This window comes from Alnus glutinosa, chromosome 7 (genome assembly GCF_958979055.1).
Source record: "Alnus glutinosa chromosome 7, dhAlnGlut1.1, whole genome shotgun sequence".
Lineage (NCBI taxonomy): Eukaryota > Viridiplantae > Streptophyta > Magnoliopsida > Fagales > Betulaceae > Alnus > Alnus glutinosa.
The window spans coordinates 14,423,751-14,446,694 of record NC_084892.1 but is presented as its reverse complement, the minus strand read 5'-3'; positions in this window follow the sequence as shown (position 1 = coordinate 14,446,694).

Here is a 22,944-nt window from a genome sequence, read left to right as displayed (position 1 = left end):
GAAAAGCTGAGGGAAGGACATAAGCAGCACCTCCATGATCTGAATAGTTTGCAGACTAAGAAGAGTTCATTGCTACTCAGAATACAAGAGCTCAAGGAAAAGCTACTAGAGACGCAGCTCCAATTAGAAAGAGTCACTGATGAAAAACTGACTCGCATGCTGTCCATTCAGAAGAGCCCAACCGACACAACTGGTCTCGGGTATATAGCTCCTCCAACTGACACTCCCTCTACTTCCAAGACTGTATATGTCAAACCTGCAGTCCCAGAGCCTCCCCCCATTATTGAAGATAAAGGGAAGGACAAGATTAATGATGATGTTCCAGGAACTCAGAAGCCTCTTTCCATCAGAAGATTTCCTGTATGCCACCACTACGGTCTAAGTGGGCATGTCCGACCCCAATGCTCTCTCCTTAAAGTACAGAAGGCGAAGGCCAAGAAAGAAGTGCCCAGACAAGCTAATCATGGCACTAAAACTCTGACCTAGCATCAGACTGCATGGTATCAGGCTCTTTACCAAGCTCCATGGAGGCAAGCACCAAGGCATCAAGCTTCTCAATATCAAGACCCTTGGTCTCATGCACCTTGGCACCAGGCATCTCAGCATCAGCAACCTCAGCAGCGATTTGTACCTGCCAATCACAGTGGCAAATCCAAGATCAAATCCAAGCACTCTAAAAGGTCGTAGAAGGTGGAAGAGGATCAATACTACAGTGAGCCACCTATTTGGATGCAGAGCATGATGAAGTGGATGGGTCAGCAGATGAAGTCCTGCCAGTAACCACCCACTAGAAGGTAGGCTTGGGTCAAGAAGAAGAATAACATTCACCCCATGAGGGGGAATGGACGAACCTAGCAGGAGAAGGTGTTCATGCCTAGGATTTGGTTCCTAATCCTAAGGCATCAAGTTTGATTGCTTGAATTTTACTTGTTATATTTTGTATGCAATCTAGGAACCAATTTTTTTTTGCCCCCTATTTATCTTGAGAGAGCATTGGAGGTACTTGTTGAGGAAGACAGAAAAAGCAGGTCGAGCGACTATTTTTTTATATTGGCATCATCGAACTTTCACAGGTTTGATCTTGCCTTACATATGATGTTATTTCCATATTGCCAAAGAGGGGAGTTTGTTAGTTTGTAATTGGCCACATTCTATTGGACAAAATCACTTCTTTGTAATGATGCTCTTTAACAGGGATTCCGCTATTCAAAAGTGTTTCTAGAAGATTATGCACAGTTTTCAAGTCAGAAAATTCGATTCCCTGGCAGCCGACCAGACGACATGTCATACCGTCCGGACACCCAGCTATCCAAAGCACCAGCCGTCCGGAAGACGTGTCATATTGTCCGGACGCACATCAGACTAAAGCATCATCCGTCCAGACGACATGGATTCCAGTTCGGACCTTCCTCTGTGTCGAGAAGCTTCAAACTGCTCCAACTTGCATCCGTCTGGATGATTCAGCAGCTCGTCCGGACGACCCTCAGTGTTCAACCCAAGCTTCAGGATTTCTTTCCAAAACACAGATATTGGAAGATTGCTACAACCGTCCGGACGACATGGATTTTCGTCCGGACGCGCTCATCCATAAGGCAAGTATCGCAATTCAAATCCAGACGTCTGGACGCCAGTCATCATGGTCCTGACGCGGGTGTATCAAATATGGAAATTACGTGCATCAGATCAACCGTCCGGACGACCATACTCTTCGTTCGGACGCGCGAAGCCTCTATATGGAAATTACTTGCAGCGAACGTGCGACCGTTCGAACGACAGGGCAACATCGTCTGGACAAGGCTCTCAAACAGGAAAGATTTTCAGCAAAATTTTCAGAATTTCGGTCGCACAGTTGCCCGTCCGGACGGCCTATGACCACCGTCGGGACGGCGCCCAGTTTTATCAAACCAGACGCTCATTTGAACTGTCAGCCTATAAATAGAGGCCCCTAGGCTTGAGAACTGCAAGAATTCGGTATTGAATTCCATCAATGCTTAGAGAGCTATATTGTGAGATTATTGAGCTGAGTTGATCTCTCTAAAGCCATTGCTGTGTGTGTTGTTCCTGCGCTTAAGCTGAAGTCTATCTTAGGGGTTGGCCCTAAGGTAAAGGATTCCATTGAAGATCCTTTCAGGTAGGAGACCTGGTTGGGAGGCATTCGTGTTGGGTTACACGTTAAAGAGTAAGGTACGACCACTGCATCAGGGGTATGTGAGTGTTACTACTTTGTATCTAGTCTTGTCTTCTGAATAGTGGATATTCTAGGCTTTGCTGCCCCGAAGTAGTTTTTCTCATATTGAGTTTTCCACTTCGTTAATAAAAATCTTATGTTATTTAATTTCCACATTATTTTGTTAACACATTGTGCACACACACACTTGCTTTATATTAGAAATCAATTTCAATTTTTCAAGTATGATTTTCATATATGATGAATTGCAAAATATATAATGTTCTACAAACCTGAACCAACAGTATGTTGATTATGAACTGTTTTAGATGATTTGAATACTTTTGAGTATATTGAAGTTATGATGATGTTTTGAAGTATGAATATGATATGTGGAGTTTTAATGAATGGTGTGACTATATGTTACGGTTGGGAGTTTTGAAAATTGTGTTTGCAATGGAACATGAATGTGATTTTAAAGTGAGTATAAAGTTTGGGAACATGATGTTTATGAAATTGATACATGAACGAAAGGTGTTTGAATTGATTTAAAGGGGTATGGATGTGTGCTATGGTTGGGATTTAAATTAGGCAAATATTGATTGATGAATTTATGTGTAAAACTGTTTATGGAATCTTATTGAAGGCATGTGTTAAAGCATGATCATGGAATTGGAAAAGATATGTATTGTTTTAAGGCATGAAGCATGAGCATATAAACGCTGAACATGGAACGAAGTGAGGTTTACAACCCACGAGAAACGGTAATCTCAAAGGGACAAGTCCTAAGGGCAAGCCCCATACAGTAATCTCAAAGGAACAAGTCCCTTGGGCAAGCCCCATACAGTAATCAAAGGGACAAGTCCCAGGGGCAAGCCCCATACAGTAATCTTAAAGGGACAAGTCCCAAGGGCAAGCCCCATACAAAAATCTCAAAGGGACAAGTCCCAAGGGCAAGCTCCATACAATAATCTCAAAGGGACAAGTCCCAAGGGCAAGCCCCATAGAGTTCACTACCTCGGGGCAAGCCCCATACAATTCACTATCTCAGGGCAAGCCCCATACAGGTAAACTTGCATGAGCATGTATAGCATTTTTTATTTGAATGTGATGTTTTTATACTATGAGTAGTTTTGCTAGACGTATTAGTATGCATAAGAATCTTAATGGGAAAGAACTTATGTACATCTCTATCGGATGGTTACATGATTTAAATGCCACTGTTTTTAAGTCTCACTGAATCAAAAGTAATATAATATGTAAGGATGTATGTGGTTGTTTCCAACAATGGAATTTCTACGTATAAGTTTCAATATGCTTAAAATTTTTTCTATTAGTCAGTGTTTGTTGTATTAGCTATGGGGGTTTTTTAAATAAAAGTTTATAAAATTGGTAGCTGTTATAGTGTACGCATGACTAAAAACGAAAAGTTGGTTCTTTGCGAAAACTCAGTGAATAGTATACCTCTGAGATCTTAGTGTATTTATTTATGCTAAGATGGTGGGCTCATAATTCCACCTGTGCGGATGCAACAACCCCAGCAACCGTGCAGGCTCTAATGTTGTGACTGCAGGTACTCTGATATAGTGGATGGTTTGGTAGCAGTGTACTCTGGATGTTATGACTGAAGCTCGCCGCGACGATCATAATTGCTGGACCATGGGTGTCCACTGTTTTATAGGTTTTATTTATTGTGACCCTTACGTCACGTGTTATTGTATAAGTCATTTCTGTTGTGTAATTAATATGTATCTGGTTTGAAGAAAGACTTAAACAGATAGATGTAATATGACTCTTTGGTTATGATTAGATCATAGTAGAGTTTATATTGTGATTTCCGCTATTCAGGTTTATGTTTTCCGTTGCATAGTTAAATAAATGTTACTCTGATTTACCAGGTACATATTATGGGGTATGTACCATATGTTGGCTTTGCGACACATCGTCATGCCACTGTGAGGACTTGTTTATGTTTGTATATAAAATTAAAAAAAAAAGGGTCGTCACAAAACGATCACATCAATTTTTGGCGCCGTTGCCGGGGACTGCTTAACGGTTGCGTTATTATGTTTCAAAGATTAAATCTAGCTTCATTATTTTTTGTTTCTTTTTATTTTTACTCTTGATTTTTGTTTCTAATTTTGCTTTTAGTGTTTTTTTTTTCCCTTTTAGTTTTCCTCACTCAGCACCATCAACATCTGCAGCAGCTAAATTCCAGCATTCTTACGGGCCGTTTGTGAGCTTTTTATTCTGTTTTTACCTTTATTTTCTTTTGTTCTATGCTGGGTCGTCGTTCTCTATCATTTCCATTTATTTGTTGTGACCCCGACATTGAACGCACTCTTAGACAACTTAGATCCGAAAGGAACTCTAATTTGCTAGGAGAGCGCACCACTGAGACTATGGGTGACAATAACCCTAAGGCTTTGAGAGATCACTATCTCCCTACCACATACACTTCTCCAATATGTCTCAGGCTGCCGGATGTTATGGCAACCCACTATGAGATTAAGCCTAGCACTATACAAAGTTTACCATCTTGTCTAGGACTTAGTATTGAAAATCCTTACTAGTTTCTCGGTGAATTCCTAGCAATCTGTTCTACCATTAAATTGAGCGGGTTCACCGAGGACGCTCTAAGGATGCGTCTCTTTCCCTTCTCCCTCAAGGAAAGAGCCAAACATTGGTTTCATTCCTTAGCACCAAACTCCGTTACTTCTTGGGCTCAATTGCAACAAGAATTTCTGAATAAGTATTTTCCCATAGGAAAGACCAATGATATTAGGAGAGCTATCACTAGCATCTCCCAATATAAGGGAGAACAACTGTATGAGACCTGGGGAAGACTCAAGGACCTACTTAGATCATGCCCACACCACGTTGTCTGATGAATATCTTTTGTTTTGTTTTATTTATGTTTTCTTTTATTCACCAAAATCAAACCCTTTTTTGGAACTAGGTTAGGATTTGATTAATTTAGTCATAAATTTTGTTTTCAAAAACACAATTCCCTGTAGGATTGACCTCGCACTTGCAATCCATTAACTGCAAACGATGCGTGCACAATTAAAATTTACATCAAGTTTTTGGCACCATTGCCCGGGACTGCAAACGATTATGTTATTAAGTTTTAAAGATTGAATTTAATTTTTTGATTCTTTTCTGTTTTTATTTTCTTTTATTTTTATTTTGGTTTCGTTAATTTTATTTTTTTTCAATTTTTGTTTTAATTTTCCTTTATTTTATTTTATTTTTGTTAATTTAGTTCATGTGGGGAGGCATTCCAACACCTCATAGACCATGTTCATATTGCTATAGTCCTTATCACCATGTTAAAGATTGTCTTACTGTAGGACAATTTTCTAACTATTCATATGAGCATATGAACGCACAATTCTCTAGACCAAGGAATGACCCTTACTCTGACTCCTATGACCCGGGATGGAGTAACCAGTCTAATATCTTATGGCAAGCTCAAGCTCTTGAAAATTATGCTCCACAATTTCATGAACTGTACCATCAGGCATATCTGCAGTTCAATGATCAAGTGGCCTATCCACCATCTAACTACCATCCTCTCCACCAGCAATGGCAAGCATCTCCATATTGTGCTGACTTTGAGGATAACTGACAGCCTTCTTCTTAGGCTACACCATCACCTCAATCAGATTCTGACGTTCAAGCTCAGATATTGAAGCTTATGGGTGAGATCAATCAGAAACTCACTCAGACAGTGACCTCTCTCAGTCAGACATTGAACTCTCACTCTGAATCCATTGCCAAGATAGAAGCTCACAAAGATGAGCAATCTCCCATCTATTGGCTTCCACAACAACAATCTCAACAGGAACAATACACTCAATCTCAGGCTGAACCACCTCCTCCAATGAGTCCTAACTTACAAGATCAGATGATGAAATTTATGAGCAAGATGGATCAAATAATAGACTCTTAGACTTAGATTATGAAATCTCACCAGGAAAAATATACCCCTCAATTCTTCGCCGAGATGGAAGCCAAGATGGATGCTCACTTTGAACAAATCATGAACCACCTCAATAGAGAAGAAGAAGAGTTTCAAAGATAGTCGGTGTCCAATCTTGATGGACACTACATGGTGGATGAGAGTGCTTCTTATCATGAGCAAGCCATCACCACAATGAAGAATGGAGAAGTGTTCAAAACTCACATGAAATAGAGGAAGAAGGAGCAAATTGAGGCCCCACAAACTCTACATCGGGCAAAAGGCAAGGAAGTGAACACTGAGGCTCCTTCATCATCCACTCTTATTCTCGAAACGCCATATGAACCCCAAGCCCCTATTGCTTATGACTTACCAAGAGGTCAGGAGAGTAGTTTGTTAGGGCTGTTAGAAGAGCAAAAAAAGACCATCGAGGTAGAAAACTTCCTTGTGTATTATCCTCACTTTACTCCAGTTCATGATTCCCTTCCAGATGAGAAACTGTTTGAGAATACTCAGAAGAATCTACCTCGATATGCGGATATTTGGAATTATCTTTTTGTAGGTAAAGTTGATTCTCTTTGGTCCAAGAGAAGAAAAGATTGGTGCTTCAAATTTAAATTTAAAGGTCAGAGAGCACTGAGCGCATCAAGGATGTAGATTCTGTTGGCCTGACGGATCCCATATATTTTGACTAAATGAGTCAGCTTCATAGGTTCGAGCACAGGCCCTATGTGCTCGAGTCCTCCATCAAGCCAAGGTACATGATCTCCTTCCAGGTTTATCTTCTCCATTGTTGTTTCATTCTTAGTTTATATTTTTACAACAATGTGCTGCACTTGACTAGTTTTTGGTTGAAGTATCACTGTCTTTTTCAAGACGTGTTTTTACAATAAAGTTTGGGGGTATGATATGCCCCGTATCTGCTCATTCAGATATTCCTATCCTCTTATTGTTATGTTCAATTCTATACACACATTGGGGACAATGTGTGATTCAAGTTTGGGGGTATGAAAGAACGAAACACTGTCCAATATTTTGCTATGTTATTCTTTAGCATGCTGTTGATCATTAATTTTGATTTGTATTTCATTGGTGAGCTTAACATGTTGAATAGATGATCACTTGAATAGGGAATTAAGAAGTTTTGTTATTTTCTTTGGCAGCATGAGATATTACCTATTTCAATTTGATTCTCACAAGCACACTAGCATGTTGTCTATGTGGTATGAAATTTGAAATCAATTATGTCTATTATCAATATCTTGGATGCAACTGGGTAACTTATTAGAGGAATAACCTTGGCATAAAAAATAAAAAAAAATAAACAAAAAAAAGAATAATATTGATCACTTTAAGCTTTTCACTGAGTAACCGGATCTTTTGCCTCATTAAGTGTTAGTATTTTGGCATCATTCTGTGTTTGGACAAAATCACTTAAGTGTAAAGATGCTGTAAACAAGGTTTCCACTATTCAGAGTCTGCAAGCCAGAAGAATTCAAGTTCCCTATCAGCCATCCGGAAGATCGAGCCATCCCGTCCAGATGCCCATCTGTCCACTGTTCCATCCGTCCGAACGACGTGTTCTACCGTCCGGACCGCCAAGATAGATCAGCATCATCTGTCCGGACGACATGATCATTTAGTCCGGACGCTATACTGTATCGAGAAGGTTCTATCCAGCTTGCATCCGTTCAGAAGTTTCAGCAGCATGTCCGGACGACTCTTAGTACTCGATCAGTTTCTGATTTCTTTCCAAGTTCCAAGAAAAGGAAGATCAATCAACCGTCCGGACGATGTGATATCCCGTCTGGACGCGTGTCTCCTTAAGGCAAGAATCGCAATTCAAATATAACCGTCCGGACGTTTGATAGATATGGTCTCGACGCGCATTCATCAAAGAAGGAAATTGCTAATTCGACTTCAACCGTCCGGACGACTGCTTCTCATGGTCCGGACGCTCATCCCCCATGGTCCGGACGTGCGAAGCCTTATAAGGAAATTACTTGCAGCGGACGTGCGACCGTCTAGACGATGTGCCATCCCGTCTGGACGAGGCTTTTAAACAGGAAAGATTTCCCCGCAAAATTTTTGGAAAATCTTGTCGCACAGTTGTCCGTCCGGGTGGTCAATGTCCACCGTCTGGACGGCGCCCATGTATATTTTGCCTGACGCTCATTTGAGCCCCCAGCCTATAAATAGAGGCCCCTAGGCATTGAGAACTGAAAGAATTCGGTATTCAATTCCACAACTGCTCAGAGACGTGATATTTCCTCTGAAGCCCTTTTCAAGTGTGCTGTTGCTGTGCTACAACTGAAGTCTATCTTAGATGTCGGCTCTAAGGTAAGGAGTTCCATTGAAGACCCCTTCAGGTAGGAGAACCTGGTTAGGAAGCGTTCGTGTTGGGTTACACGTCAGAGATCAAGATACGACCACTGCATCGGGTATATGTGAGTGTTACTGTCTTGTATCTAGCTATGTCTTCTGAATAGTGGAATTCCTGGGTTTGGCTGCCCCGGAGTGGTTTTTCTCTTAACTGAGTTTCCACTTCGTCAATAAAAATCTGTGTGTCATTTACTTTCCGCTGTGCTTTAATTTTTGTTGACACTTATGCACACACTTTATTTTTAGAAGTCAATTTCATTTTTCAAATGGTATCAGAGCTTGGTACACTCTGAGAAGATTAATTTCTTGAGTGTTATTTTTGACTTCTATATTTTGATATGTCTCAAACTCTTAATTTTGTTCCTACCTTCGATGGTTCAATCTATGGCTATTGGAAAGCTCGGATGCGATTCTTTTTAAAATCTATTGACTGTTGGAATATTGTTGACTCTGGTTGGACTAAACCAGAGGATGCAACTCCCGAAACAGTCCATCTAAAAAATGCCCGACTTTCAAATGATAAAGCCCTCCATGCTCTATGCCAAACACTTTTTCCCTCTGAATTCGCCAAAATTTCAAACTGCGAATCAGCCAAAGAAGCATGGCAAATCTTGGAAACAACATATGAAGGCACGAAATTAGTTAAATCTGCCAAACTTCAAATGTTGAATTCAAGATTTGAAGAAATTAAGATGTTGGAAGAAGAGACTTTTGGAGAGTTTTACTCCAAGATAAGTGACCTTAGAAACTCCATGGTGAGTCTTGGGAAATCTATCTCGGATGTAAAACTCATCCGAAAAATTCTAAGATCTTTGCCCGAGCGTTACATGATCAAGGTAACGACAATCGAGGAAAGCAAGGATCTTGAAGAGATGAAGATTGAAGAGCTAGTGGGATCTCTTCAAACATATGAGCTGTCTCTGCCCCCGGTCAAGAAGCTGAAGACCATCGCCCTAAAGGCTTCCAAGAAGAAGGTAGAAGCCTCCTCTGAAGATGACTCTGAGGATGAAGACAAAGCTGTGGCTATGTTAGCCAAAAATTTCAGAAGACTGATGAAAGATGATAGGTTCAAGAAGAAGTTTTCTGATAAAATAAAGAAACCTCTCAAAGAAGCTGAACCAGAGGAAGAGGAGAAGAGAGATCCCATTGGACCCCGATGTTTTGAATGCTAAGGCTTTGGGCATATCCAGGCGGATTCTGGGAATCTTAAAAAGGGCAAGGGGAAGGCATACAATGTGACTCTCTGTAATGAGTCAGAAGAAGAAGCTCCAGAGTCTGAAAAATTTCTGGCCTTTGTCGCCCCACATGTTGAAGAAGAAGACTCATATTACTCGGAGCATAGTGAAAATGAGGAAGAGCTCAAGGAGGCCTACAAGACACTCTACATAGAGTATGAGAAGCTGAGGGAAGGCCGAAAGCAGCACCTGAATGATCTGAACTGTTTGCAGACCGAGAAGAGTTCATTGCTGCTCAAAGTACAAGAGCTCGAGGAAAAGCTACTAGAGAAACAGCTCCAACTAGAGAGTCACTGATGAGAAGTTGACTCGTATGCTGTCCATGCCCAAATGACAAGACTGGTCTCGGGTATGTAGCTTCCTCTTCAAATGTTCCTTCTTCATCAAAGACTGTATTTGTGAAGCCTACAGTCCCAGAGCTTCCTCCCGCTGTTGAAGATAAACAGAAGGAAAAGGTCAATGATGATGTTCCAGGCACTCAGCAGCCTCATTCCATCAAAAGACCTCCTATTTGCCATCACTGTGGTCTAAGTGGGCATGTTCGGCGTCAGTGCTCCCTCTTGAAAGCTCAAAAGGCGAAAGCCAAGAAAGAAGCGCCCAAACAAGCTCATTATGGCGCTAGACATGCGGCTCAGCATCAGACTCCTTGGCATCAGGCATCCTATCAAGTACCATGGGGACAAGCATCAAGGCATCAGTATCAAGCCCCTTGGTCTCATGCTCCTCAGCATCAGCGGCCTTAGAAGCGGTTTGTACCAGCCAATCACAGTGGCGCCTACAAGAGCAAACCCAAGCAAGTGAGAAGGCCTCAGAAGATGCAATACTCTAGTGAGCCTCCTATCTGGATGCAGAATATGATGGAGTGGATGATGCAGTGTTAGTATTTTGGCCTCATTCTGTGTTTGGACAAAATCACTTAAGTGTAAAGATGTTGTAAACAGGGATTCCACTATTCAGAGTCTGCAAGTTAGGAGAATTCAAGTTCCTTGTCAGCCGTCCGGACAATCGAGCCATCCCGTCCGAACGCCCATCTGTCCATTCTTCCATCCGTCCGAACGACGTGTTCTACCGTCCTGACCGCCAAGACAGAATAGCATCATCCATTTGGACGACGTGATCATTCCGTCCGGACGCTATACTGTATCGAGAAGGTTCTACCCAGCTTGCATCCGTCTGGATGTTTCAGCAGCACGTCCGGACGACTCTCAGTACTCGATCAGTTTCTGATTTCTTTCCAAGTTCCAAGAAAGGGAAGATCAATCAACCGTCCGGACGCGTGTCTCCTTAAGGTAAGAATCACAATTCAAATATAACCGTCTGGACGTCTGACAGATATGGTCCGGACGCGCCTTCATCAAAGAAGGAAATTGCTGATTCGACTTCAACCATCCGGACAACTGCTCATCATGGTCCGGACGCGCGCATTGCAGATATGGAAATTGCGTGTTGAAGAATAGCCGTCCGGACGCTCGTCCCCCATGGTCCGGGTGTACGACCGTCCGGACGATGTGCCATCCCGTCCGGACGAGGCTCTTAAACAGGAAAGATTTCCCCGCAAAATTTTCGGAAAATCTTGTCGCACAGTTGTCCGTCCGGGCGGCCCATGTCCACCGTCCGGACGGCACCCAGGTATATTTTGCCTGACGCTCATTGAGCCCCCAGCCAATAAATAAAGGCCCCTGGGCATTGAGAACTGAAAGAATTCGGTATTGAATTCCACAACTGCTCAAAGACGTGATATTTCCTCTAAAGCCCTTTTCAAGTGTGTTGTTGCTGTGCTACAACTGAAGTCTATCTTAGAGGTTGGCTCTAAGGTAAGGAGTTCCATTGAAGACCCCTTCAGGTAGGAGAACCTGGTTGGGAAGCGTTTGTATTGGGTTACACGTCAGAGATCAAGATACGACCACTACATCGAGTATATGTGAGTGTTACTGTCTTGTATCTAGCTATGTCTTTTAAATAGTGGAATTCCTGGGTTTGGCTACCCCGGAGTGGTTTTTCTCTTAACTGAGTTTCCACTTCGTCAACAAAAATCTATGTGTCATTTACTTTCCGTTGTGCTTTAATTTTTGTTGACACTTATGCACACACTTTATTTTTAGAAGTCAATTTCATTTTTCATTAAGTATTGAGTGTTCGCGTCAAAAAGTTGAAGTTTTCTTTGATTGATAAAATGGCTAAGTTTAGCTTCATAGCCTTTTTGACTCGAGTTAGTAAGTCTTTAAGGTGTTTTACACCTAGTGTCCTAAAACCACCTGGTTTGGGAGTCATTGACCTAACACTTGTTACATGAACAATTAGAAAGCTTAAGGGAGCTAAGCATTGTACAACCTGCATATATAAAAATAATAATAATAATAAATATAATGGAGAGTCCAGCGAATTTTGAGTGTTGAATCATTCATGATTGAAATTAGTTTTGAAACCTCATGACTATGTGTTAAGTTCACTTTACACTAATTGAATCTTGTGATATCTCATAATGCCATGTTAGTAGCTTAATTTTTAATTCCCTGAAATTGTGAAGATGGAGTTTATTTTTTTTAAGCTTGCCAATGAATGAGAACTATTATTTTTATGATGCTACATTCTTGGAGATAACATGGTAGGAACAATGTTTGTGGGTATCATTCCCAGCAAACCCTCACGAGACTTCACTCGTCCACTAGGGAGTCCTAGGGGTTTAAAAGGCTTGTTACATATGCTAAATGCAATTGTACATCCCACGAAAGAATGATTTATCTTGTTGTTTTTTAATTTTATTTCTTGTTTTGTATTGCTAAGGAACTAGCAATATGTAAGTTTGTGTAACGCCCCGCCTTTTACAAAAATGTGTAAGTGAAAATTTTAAATTTTCACGTGACATTACGACATCATTGGAGTTAAAATTTGGCAGGGGAATATAATATATCCAACAGTCTTGGATTAAGTAACACGACAGAGCTTCTAACTGAATGACTTCTAGACATTTATAAAGATAATACTTAGAACAAATACATGGAAGCAAGTGTCAATAGTGACACAAAAGAATACATGGAAATCATTAGCAATCTTGTCAACATAAAATGTTATAAACACAGAAGACTACAAACAAAATACAAACTATGTATCCTTAGCTTTTAAACCTCTTGAGCTCTAATCCTCATTTATTAAACCTACACCATAATTTGAGCCAACCAGAAGTTGTTGACCTCTTGGTTTCATGTTTCACAGAAACCCTCCAAAATTGGTGGGAAAAACATCTCACTGATGAGTCCAGAGCCAGCATAAGAAGTGCTGTAAAGACCAATGAGGAAGGAATTCCTATATTCAATGAGAAAATTGGATTGGGAGATTCTGATGCTGTCAATACTTTGTTCTATACAATTGTAGAACATTTAATTGGCACCCTTAGTCACCTTACGTCTAGGATTCATGACCAGCTAAGTAACCTTAGATGTCCAACCCAAGTGACTTTAGATAGTACAAAGATGTATTCCTCTCTAAAGTCATGCTAAGAGATGATAGTAACCAACTATTTTGGAAAGAGAAGTTCATAAACGGTTTGCCTCATTTGGTCACCCATAAGATCAAACAAGTCTTAGTTAATGAGAACAACGTGATAGAGTATGATAATCTCGCCTACAGGAATATCATAAGCTCTATCCAAAAAGAAGGCCTTAAGATGTGTATCGATATGAAAATATCAAACCAAACCAATAAGGATAAGAAAAAAGCTAAATATGAAATGGGTAATTTCTGTGAGCAATATGGTCTGCTTTCGGTAGCACCATCTAAGAAGCATAAGAAGTCTCGTAAGCATGAAGAATATAGAAAGCATAAGAAAAGGTTTAAAAGATTCAAGAGAAGAAGCTTTGAGCCGAATGATTTCTATAAGAAAGATAAAAGAAAACCCAAGAAAAGATTTAAAAGATTTAAAAACAACAAAGATGGTTGTTATAAGTGTGGTAAGTCAGGTCACTTTGCAAAGGATTGCAAAGGTAAGGAAACTATTAAGCAGCTAAAAGTCTCTAACGAAGAAAAGGAAAATTTAATAAGAATGTTAGAGATAAAAGACACCAAACCAAGTGATTATGAGTCTGAAATAAGCTTAAGTGAAAGTTATTGCTCTTATAGCAATACTAAGTCAAGTCTTGATATAAGTCTTGGTTGTAATGACACTTGTTGTAAAACAATTAGTGTTATGACCAAAGAAGAAGAACAAGAAAAATTGCTTCTTGATCTTATAAGTAAAATTGAGAATCCTGAGTTAAAGAGACAATACTTAGAAAAGTTAAGAAAACTCTTAACAAAGAAAGAAGTCTCTAAGTGTAAAAGCCAAGAGATAAGCTTAAGTAATACACTTAAAAGATTTGATAAGCCCAAGGAACAAATCACAATAAAAGATTTGCAACTTGAAGTTAATCAAATTAAGTCCGAAATTAGAATACTCAAGGAAGAAAATCAAGATTTGAGACATGATGAAAACATCAGAAAAGTTGAAAAAGCCCTTTCAGCCTTAGAACTGAATAGGATTCACAAGCATAAGTTTCCTCCTACAAGTCTCACCAAGAATTGGTATCCTAGGCCTACCCCTCTGGATATCCAATTTGAAGAAAGAAGTTTTCAAAGTCAATTTGCAATCTCTGCTGATAAACTATACGAATGGAACATCGATGGTTTAGCAGAACAACAAATACTTGATAAGTTAACCCTTATGACCAAAAGTAAGAACTCAATCTGTTGAGTCTTTGACTTAATCAAGCTAACAGACTTAGAAATTGCATTTCTTTTGAAGGCATCTAATTGACCATTTCTCTGTTCACTCCACTCTCACCACTTCTTATTTCTAAGCTTCTTTAAGCTATACTCTGCTTTCGCCCCCTTTTGGTATCAAAGCCGTAAGTGTTGAGTTGATTCCTGCTTAATCAGTCATCCGCCCAAGTGGCAGGTTATTTTGCTTATTCTGCTATTGTTTCAGTTTGTTTGTTGCATCTATTCTCTGTTAAGATTCTAGGTTAATAGGAAAAGGACACTGCCATCAACGTGCCATCAGCGCAGTCTAGAGCCGAAGAAAAGGCTAAGTAAGTCGGGAGGATACACGGATAGGACACAGACGTATGACCTGGGACACCTAGTTGGAAAATAGAGATGAAGTGTGATAGAGAGATTTCTCGCGGTAGAGGGATCGAAACAATAAAAGTTTGAGTCAGGTAACCCTAAACTTCCAAAGATGAATAGATTGTTCAGATCTAATTCATCAGTAAGCTCTAAGTCCACTAAGATCCCTGAGATCCTAGAAGTTGTCAACGAAGAACACGTTGAATACCATGATGAGGATTCCTTCATTGATGCCAATGATTGGAATATCCCTAAGGTCCCTAGTAAATAAATTTATAGGAAGAAGTGGTCAATGGCATCATTTAAAACAGAACAACATGTTAAGACTGTTGAACAAGTCTATGCTCTGAACAAGGAGCATGAGTTATGTCTGCTTTTTAGCCCAGAAGCTATTAAGAGACATAGAAGAGAAGGCCATAACTTTATCCACATAGGATTAGTTCAGGTCGCCATTAAGCCCTTAACACGAAGAGGTCTTAAAGCCTTTGTAATGCTAGGATTAAGAGATGCACACTTCACTGACTGGAAGGATAGTCTCCTTGGAGTCATTGAGGCAACTATGCATGATGGGCCAGTCTACTTTGACTGTTACCCTGATTTCACCGTAAGTTTAAGTGATCCCCATATATTAAAAGTTCTAACCCTGAGCATCAGAACCCAAGGATACAGAGTCCTTGAAGGTGTTCAACCTTTAGCCTTGATATATAGGATCTACTATAAGTGCACTGGAACTAACATGAACTTCCAGGCAATAAACAGAAGCCCAAGGAATCAAACCATGTTGATTCAAAGTAGCCAGAGTAATGCGAATATTCGCGTTCCTCGAACTATTAAGTGGACTGAAGTTAGTTTGCCCAAAGAATGGGGGCTAACTAATGAAAGTTTTCAGCCTGAGATCATAACTCATAATCTAGACAACCTAGATTATATCCAGCAGTACTTGGATGGTACTATTAAGATCAGGTTCGATCGACCCGAGTCGAACCCTAAGTCTCATCTTCTCATAGAAGAAGTTGAAAGATCTAGGTCATCTAGATCTGAAGCCCCAAGGTCTAGTTCATCCCGACGTTCATCTCAACCTCCTAAGGAAAATACTCCAGCTAGGCATTCGTTTCCTGGTTCAACCACAACGGAAGAACTAAAGCGACGAGATCTAGAATTGGAAAAAGAACTAAGAAACCTTAAGTTGAAAGGAGTCCAAACGACTTCTCAAGTGAGTCACCCATGTTATGTAGCCAACACCCAGCTAGAAGATGAAGATTCCTAGGAAGGAAATGCTTCTCCTACGGAATCAGATTTTATAGATGAGTTAGTAGTAGACCCCCAATTGCGTACCCTAAGGAAGCCCTTCCAAATGAATTTTAATAGACTAAATGAAGATTTCATGTCTGAAGCAAATCTAGAACGAAGAGAAACTTATAAGGAAAGATTCAATCTTGAACAAAAGAAAGAATCTTAATGATCTGTTTGGCATTAGAAATGAAATTTTATTCCATCCGGGTTTTTTCTAAAACCCACCCACCCGCCCAAAAACCCGGATTTGACCTGAATTTTGTTTGAATTTTAAGCTGAAAATTTGAATACTGGCTGGGCCCCACGCGCAGGACAAACTGTCTCCCAAAAAGCGCGTGGGTCCCACATATAAATAATAAAATAATACAAATTTAAATAAAATAAAAATAAAAAAAATTAATTAAAAACACAAGGGGTGGCTGCCGGTTGGCAGCCACCCCCGAACAGCGGGGGTGGCCGCGCGGTCACCCTCGACCCTTGGGGGTGGCCGCGCGGCCTCCCCCGGCCACTGGGGCTGGCTGCCAATCGGCAGCCACCCATGCATCATTTTTTTTTTTTAATTTTAATTTTATTTTTTTTAAATAAAAATTATTTATTTATTTTTTAATTAAATAATCAATATATAATAAATTATTATTATTTAAATTATTATTTTACACAACTTTTCAAAATACCAATCATTATACACAACTTTTTAAACTTCCAATCATTTTTTACCATTAAAATATAATATTTTTCAATCTCAAAATTCAACATCCAAACACAATTTTTTACCTCGATATTTGTAAATAGAATTAGAATTCAATTCTAATTCTCAAAATTCAATACCCAAACGCACCATAAGTCACTTTAAGAAATACATAAGTCAAATCGAGATGGAAATCCCCTATTTTGATTTTGTTGATGAGTTTTACCCTATAGAAAACAAAGTACAAGCCATCTCTAAAGAAGAATGGGTAAAAGAAGATAACACAGTCGTATCCTCAAGTCACCCTCCACAAGAAACCATAGTGTTTAAACATAGAACCATTACAGTTAAGGCTTCGCCCTTTAAGGTTGTATCTGAGACCACAGATGTTAAGAAAGTCATTGAGCAAAATAATTACACCAACCAATACCTAAACTCCATAGGGAACCAGTTGGATAAAATTGAAGAAAAGCTCGATAATAAGCCTCCTCCAAAAGAGAAACATAAGCCTTTTAAGCAAGAAAAACCTATAATCAAGTTTCCATATATAAAACCAGGAACTAGTTTAAAGGTTAACAAGAATAAGTCATATGTTGAGAAAATAGAGGATATGATTAAGGATTTGATCAAACAAGAACAGCTCAGTAAGTCCAACACTGTGTCTGTTGCTAATATTCTTGAGTCTTCTGAGAATTCATCTGAGACAGAATCCTCTTCGGAATCTGATTCTGATGAAAACATCAGAAAAGTTAAAAAAAAAAGTCCTTTCAGCCTTAGAACTGAATAGGATTCACAAGCATAAGTTTCCTCCTACAAGTCTCACCAAGAATTGGTATCCTAGGCCTACCCCTCTGGATATCCAATTTGAAGAAAGAAGTTTTCAAAGTCAATTTGCAGTCTCTGCAGATAAACTATACGAATGGAACATCGATGGTTTAGCAGAAAAGAAAATACTTGATAAGTTAACCCATATGACCATGGTTTCTAGCAGTTATGTTATGAACCATAATTTGAGCCAACCAGAAGTTGTTGACCTCTTGGTTTCAGGTTTCACAGGAACCCTCCAAAATTGGTGGGAAAACATCTCACTGATGAGTCCAGAGCCAGCATAAGAAGTGTTGTAAAGACCAATGAGGAAGGAATTCCTATATTCAATGAGAAAATTGGATTAGGCGATTCTGATGCTGTCAATACTTTGTTCTATACAATTGTAGAACATTTAATTGGCACCCCTAGTCACCTTACGTCTAGGATTCATGACCAGCTAAGTAACCTTAGATGTCCAACCCTAAGCGACTTTAGATGGTACAAAGATGTATTCCTCTCTAGAGTCATGCTAAGAGATGATAGTAACCAACCGTTTTGGAAAGAGAAGTTCATAAACGGTTTGCCTCATCTGTTCGCCCATAAGATAAAACAAGTCTTAGTTAATGAGATGATAGAGTATGATAATCTCGCCTACGGGAATATCATAAGCGCTATCCAAAAAGAAGGCCTTAAGATGTGTATCGATATGAAAATATCAAACCAAGCCAATAAGGATAAGAAAAAGCTAAATAAGAAATGGGTAATTTCTGTGAGCAATATGATCTGCCTTCGGTAGCACCATCTAATAAGCATAAGAAGTCTCGTAAGCATGAAGAATATAGAAAGCATAAGAAAAGGTTTAAAAGATTCAACAGAAGAAGCTTTGAGCCGAATGATTTCTATAAGAAAGATAAAAGAATACCCAAGAAAAGATTTAAAAGATTTAAAAACAACAAAGATGGTTGTTATAAGTGTGGTAAGTCAGGTCACTTTGCAAAGGATTGCAAAGGTAAGGAAACTATTAAGTAGCTAAAAGTCTCTAACGAAGAAAACGAAAATTTAATAAGAATGTTAGAGATAAAAGACACCGAACCAAGTGATTATGAGTCTGAAATAAGCTTAAGTGAAAATTATTGCTCTTGTAGCAGTACTAAGTCAGGTCTTGATATAAGTCTTGGTTGTAATGACACTTGTTGTGAAACAATTAGTGTTATGACCAAAGAAGAAGAACAAGAAGAATTGCTTCTTGATCTTATAAGTAAAATTGAGAATCCTGAGTTAAAGAGACAATACTTAGAAAAGTTAAGAAAACTCTTAACAAAGAAAGAAGTCTCTAAGTCTAAAAGCCAAGAGATAAGCTTAAGTAATACACTTAAAAGATTTGATAAGCCCAAGGAACAAATCACAATAAAAGATTTGCAACTTGAAGTTAATCAAATTAAGTCCGAAATTAGAATACTCAAGGAAGAAAATCAAGATTTCAGACAAGATGTTAACATCTTAAAAATTGAGCACAAGCTTAAGTCAGCCGCTAACAATCAAAGTGATAGCGAAGCCGAACCTAAGCCCAAACGTGAAGACACTCCCCCACAATTTGAAGAAAATTGTCTAAGTCTTATCAACCGAATCCATATTAAAAAATGGTATTCAAAGGTTAGGATTAAGATACAAGATTTTGAGTTATCTGTAGTCGTATTGATTGATACAGGTATAGATTTAAACTGTATACAAGAAAGACTAGTTCCTGCGAGAAGTATTACAGTAAGTCAAAAGAAACTTTGCGTTCTGCCAATGGAAGCAAGATGAAAATTACTTTCGAAATAAACAAAGCCCATGTGTGTCAAGACAATGTTTGCTTCAAAACGAAATTTGTCTTGGTTAAGAATATGACTGACAAAGTCATACTAGGTTTACCTTTCATCGCCCTGTTGTATCCTTTTACAACAGACCATGATGGTTTAATTACCTACCCCATGGATGAAAAGGTTAAGTTTAAATTTCTAACAAAACCAAAGAAAAGTCAATTAGATGCCTTCAAAAGCAATGCAATTTCTAAGTCTGTTAGCTTGATTAAGTCAAAGACTCAACAGATTGAGTTCTTACAAGAAGAAATTAAGGTCAAAAGAATTGAGGAACAATTGAGTCAAAATTCCCTTCAACAAAGAATTCAACTCTTTGAAGATAGGGTCAAAAGTGAAGTTTGTTCTGATCTCCCTATCGCCTTTTGGCATAGGAGAAAACACACGGTAAGTCTTCCTTATATCAAAGATTTTGACGAAAGAAAAATCACCACTAAGGCTAGACCCATCCAAATGAGTCAAGAAGTCATGGAATTTTGCCAGAATGAAATAGAAGATTTACTTCGGAAAGGCATAATCCGTAAAAGTAAGTCCCCATGGTCTTGTTCAGCCTTTTATGTTCAGAAAAATGCTGAGCTAGAAAGAAGAGCCCCAAGGTTAGTTATCAACTATAAACCCCTCAACAAAGTGTTGGAATAGATCAGATATCCAATCCCAAATAAAAGAGACCTGATCAATAGGTTAAGTGGTTCTGTAATCTTTTCCAAGTTTGACATGAAGAGTGGATTTTGGCAAATTCAAATCCATGAGAAAGATAAGTATAAGACTGCATTTGTCACGCCCTTTGGACAATACGAATGGAATGTAATGCATTTTGGTCTTAAAAATGCCCCAAGTGAATTCCAAAATATCATGAATGATATTCTAAGTCCCCTAAGCAAGTACTCCATAGTTTACATAGATGATGTTCTAATCTTCTCTAAGTTCATTGAAGAACACTGAAAACATTTAAATTCATTTCTAGAAGTTATCAAGGTAAATTGCTTAGTAGTCTCTGCTACTAAGATCAAGTTGTTCCAAACCAACATCCGATTTCTTGGATTTAATATCCCTCAATCAAAAATAAGCCCAATCAGCCGAGTCATTCAATTTGCTGATAAGTTTCCTGATAAAATCCTTGAAAAAACCCAACTTCAGCGGTTCCTTGGATCTCTCAACTATGTTGCTGATTTCTATCAAAATCTTCGAAAGAAGTGTAAGCCATTATTTGATAGACTTCAAGCAAACCCCCCTCCATGGACAAGTACTCATACTTCCATTGTAAAAGAAGTTAAGCTCCATGTACAAACATTGCCTTGTCTTGGAATCCCGACCCTTGAGTCTTTTAAGATTGTTGAAACTAATGCCTCCGACATTGGTTACGTTGGTATTCTTAGACAGCAAATTCATTTCAACCAACCTGAACATATTGTTCATTTCCATTCAGGTGTTTGGAATTCAGCACAACGGAACTATAGTACTATTAAGAAAGAGATTTTATCTATAGTACTATGTATTTCTAAGTTTCAAGATGATCTTTTAAATCAAAAGTTTTTAATAAGAGTTGATTGCATGAGTGCAAAGCATGTTTTAGAAAAAAATGTTCAAAATATTGCATCTAAACAGATTTTTGCAAGATGGCAAGCAATCTTAAGCATTTTGATTTTGACATTGAGTATATTAAGGGAAGTCAGAATTCAATCCCTGACTTCTTAACTCGTGAATTCTTGCAGGGAAAAAATGGCTGACAAGAAGAAAGACAAGGCTCCAGCCACTAAGCCCAAACTAAGACCAGAAGCCAAGCCTTTTGCGCTTGTCACCCCAAGCCAATTAGGTTCCAAGGACCTCACCCTAAGTAATTCACCTCTTCAAATGGTGAATCGATTTACTACCCTAGGTAGTACCATAAGTCCAAGGCTATCTTTCCAGTCTGCCTTAGTAAGTCCACCAGGTCCTTATGATCCTTTTGAAGGTATTAAATCTCAAAGGTCTAATGCAAGGTACCCTAAGTCTTCCCCTCATTATGCCAAAGATCCGCCCCATAATCTTTTCATCATTGAGCCAGATTTTAGCCACCTAAAATCTCCTGAAGTCATTGCCAAAGCTTACTTTCCCCCCCGATGGCACTTTCGAGCTATCCACCCAGATAAATCCATTGAGTTTTACAGGGATATTCTCCTTGAAACTAAGTCAATCCAAATCAACCCTATTCCATGTCAGAGGACCCCTCGAAGAGTTGCTTTCCATTCTCTGTTCATTATGAAGTTTATTTCCCATAAGGATTGGGAAACTCCCCCTTATGTTTTAAAAAGCCTTTCCAACAGGAGAGTCCAATTTAGTTACCATGACTATGTTGAAGCTTGGTTCCCATTCCTGGTTCATTAATTTTGACAGACACTTTAAGAGACCAATCCCCTTTTGGTTCCATAGGTGGTGGCAAGTTCATGGACTTGTTCATGAGATCCTCCATGAGGAAGTAAGAGAAACCATTCGGTATTTCTCTACCATTAAGAGGCTTTCACAACAAGAAGCACAATTGCCTATAACAATCCATTTCTTTGCCCAATACAAAGTATCATGGATTTTAAAATGGCAATACATTTTTAATCAGAACTGCATCTCCAGACAGTTCTCTGTTAAGTGGTGGGATAAATTCAAGTTCTCTGCGATCCAAGCCCGCCTGAAGACTGAGTTTCCAGAAAAGTCCTTAACTATTCCAACAGTTGATGATCAAGTCCCAGCTCATCCTTTCCCTAAGGCTCCCAAGTCGGTTTCTTCTTCCTCTTCTAAAGGGAAGAAACCATCTAAAGAAGAAATTAAAGCTTTTGTCTGCGCCTTTACAGAGCAATATCTAGAAGCCAGAGTTGAAGATGATGTTGATGAAGAAGAAGCCTCTACAGTAGAATCTTCTACCCAACATTACAACTTCGACCCGTTCCAAGACGCCCAAGACCCTTTTGATGTCTATGACTTGGACTTGGACTCCTAAGTAAAGCAGTGCCTCTCAGTCGGTACAACAATAACCTGTCGGCCACCCGACAAAGTACTATTCATGAATAGTGACTTTTTCACTATTCACCAAAAGTTTCACCTTGCTTTCGGTGTGTTTTACCTCAAGTAAAAGCAGAAAGAATCTGCTTTCGGTGCACGCCTGACAGCACTAAGCATGCTGGCATCCCGTGATCCCAGCACTCAAGCCTTCTTGAAGTCTATTTAAGGGGCGGAAGTTTGAAGTTCAGGACAGAGCTTATTCGATAGTTCACCCAGATACTTCATTGTAATAGCCTTTCAAAAAGCCAAGCATTTGTAATGTTTCATACCAGTGTATCTAAGTTTATGCTTGTAATTGTTAGAGCCCCTTTGGCCATAGTTTATTTGTAAGTTTTCAAGTTTATGTTCAATTAAGCATTACTTTATTTTAAAAGTTTTCATGATCTTTGAATATTCTGTTATTTTATATTCAGATTTTG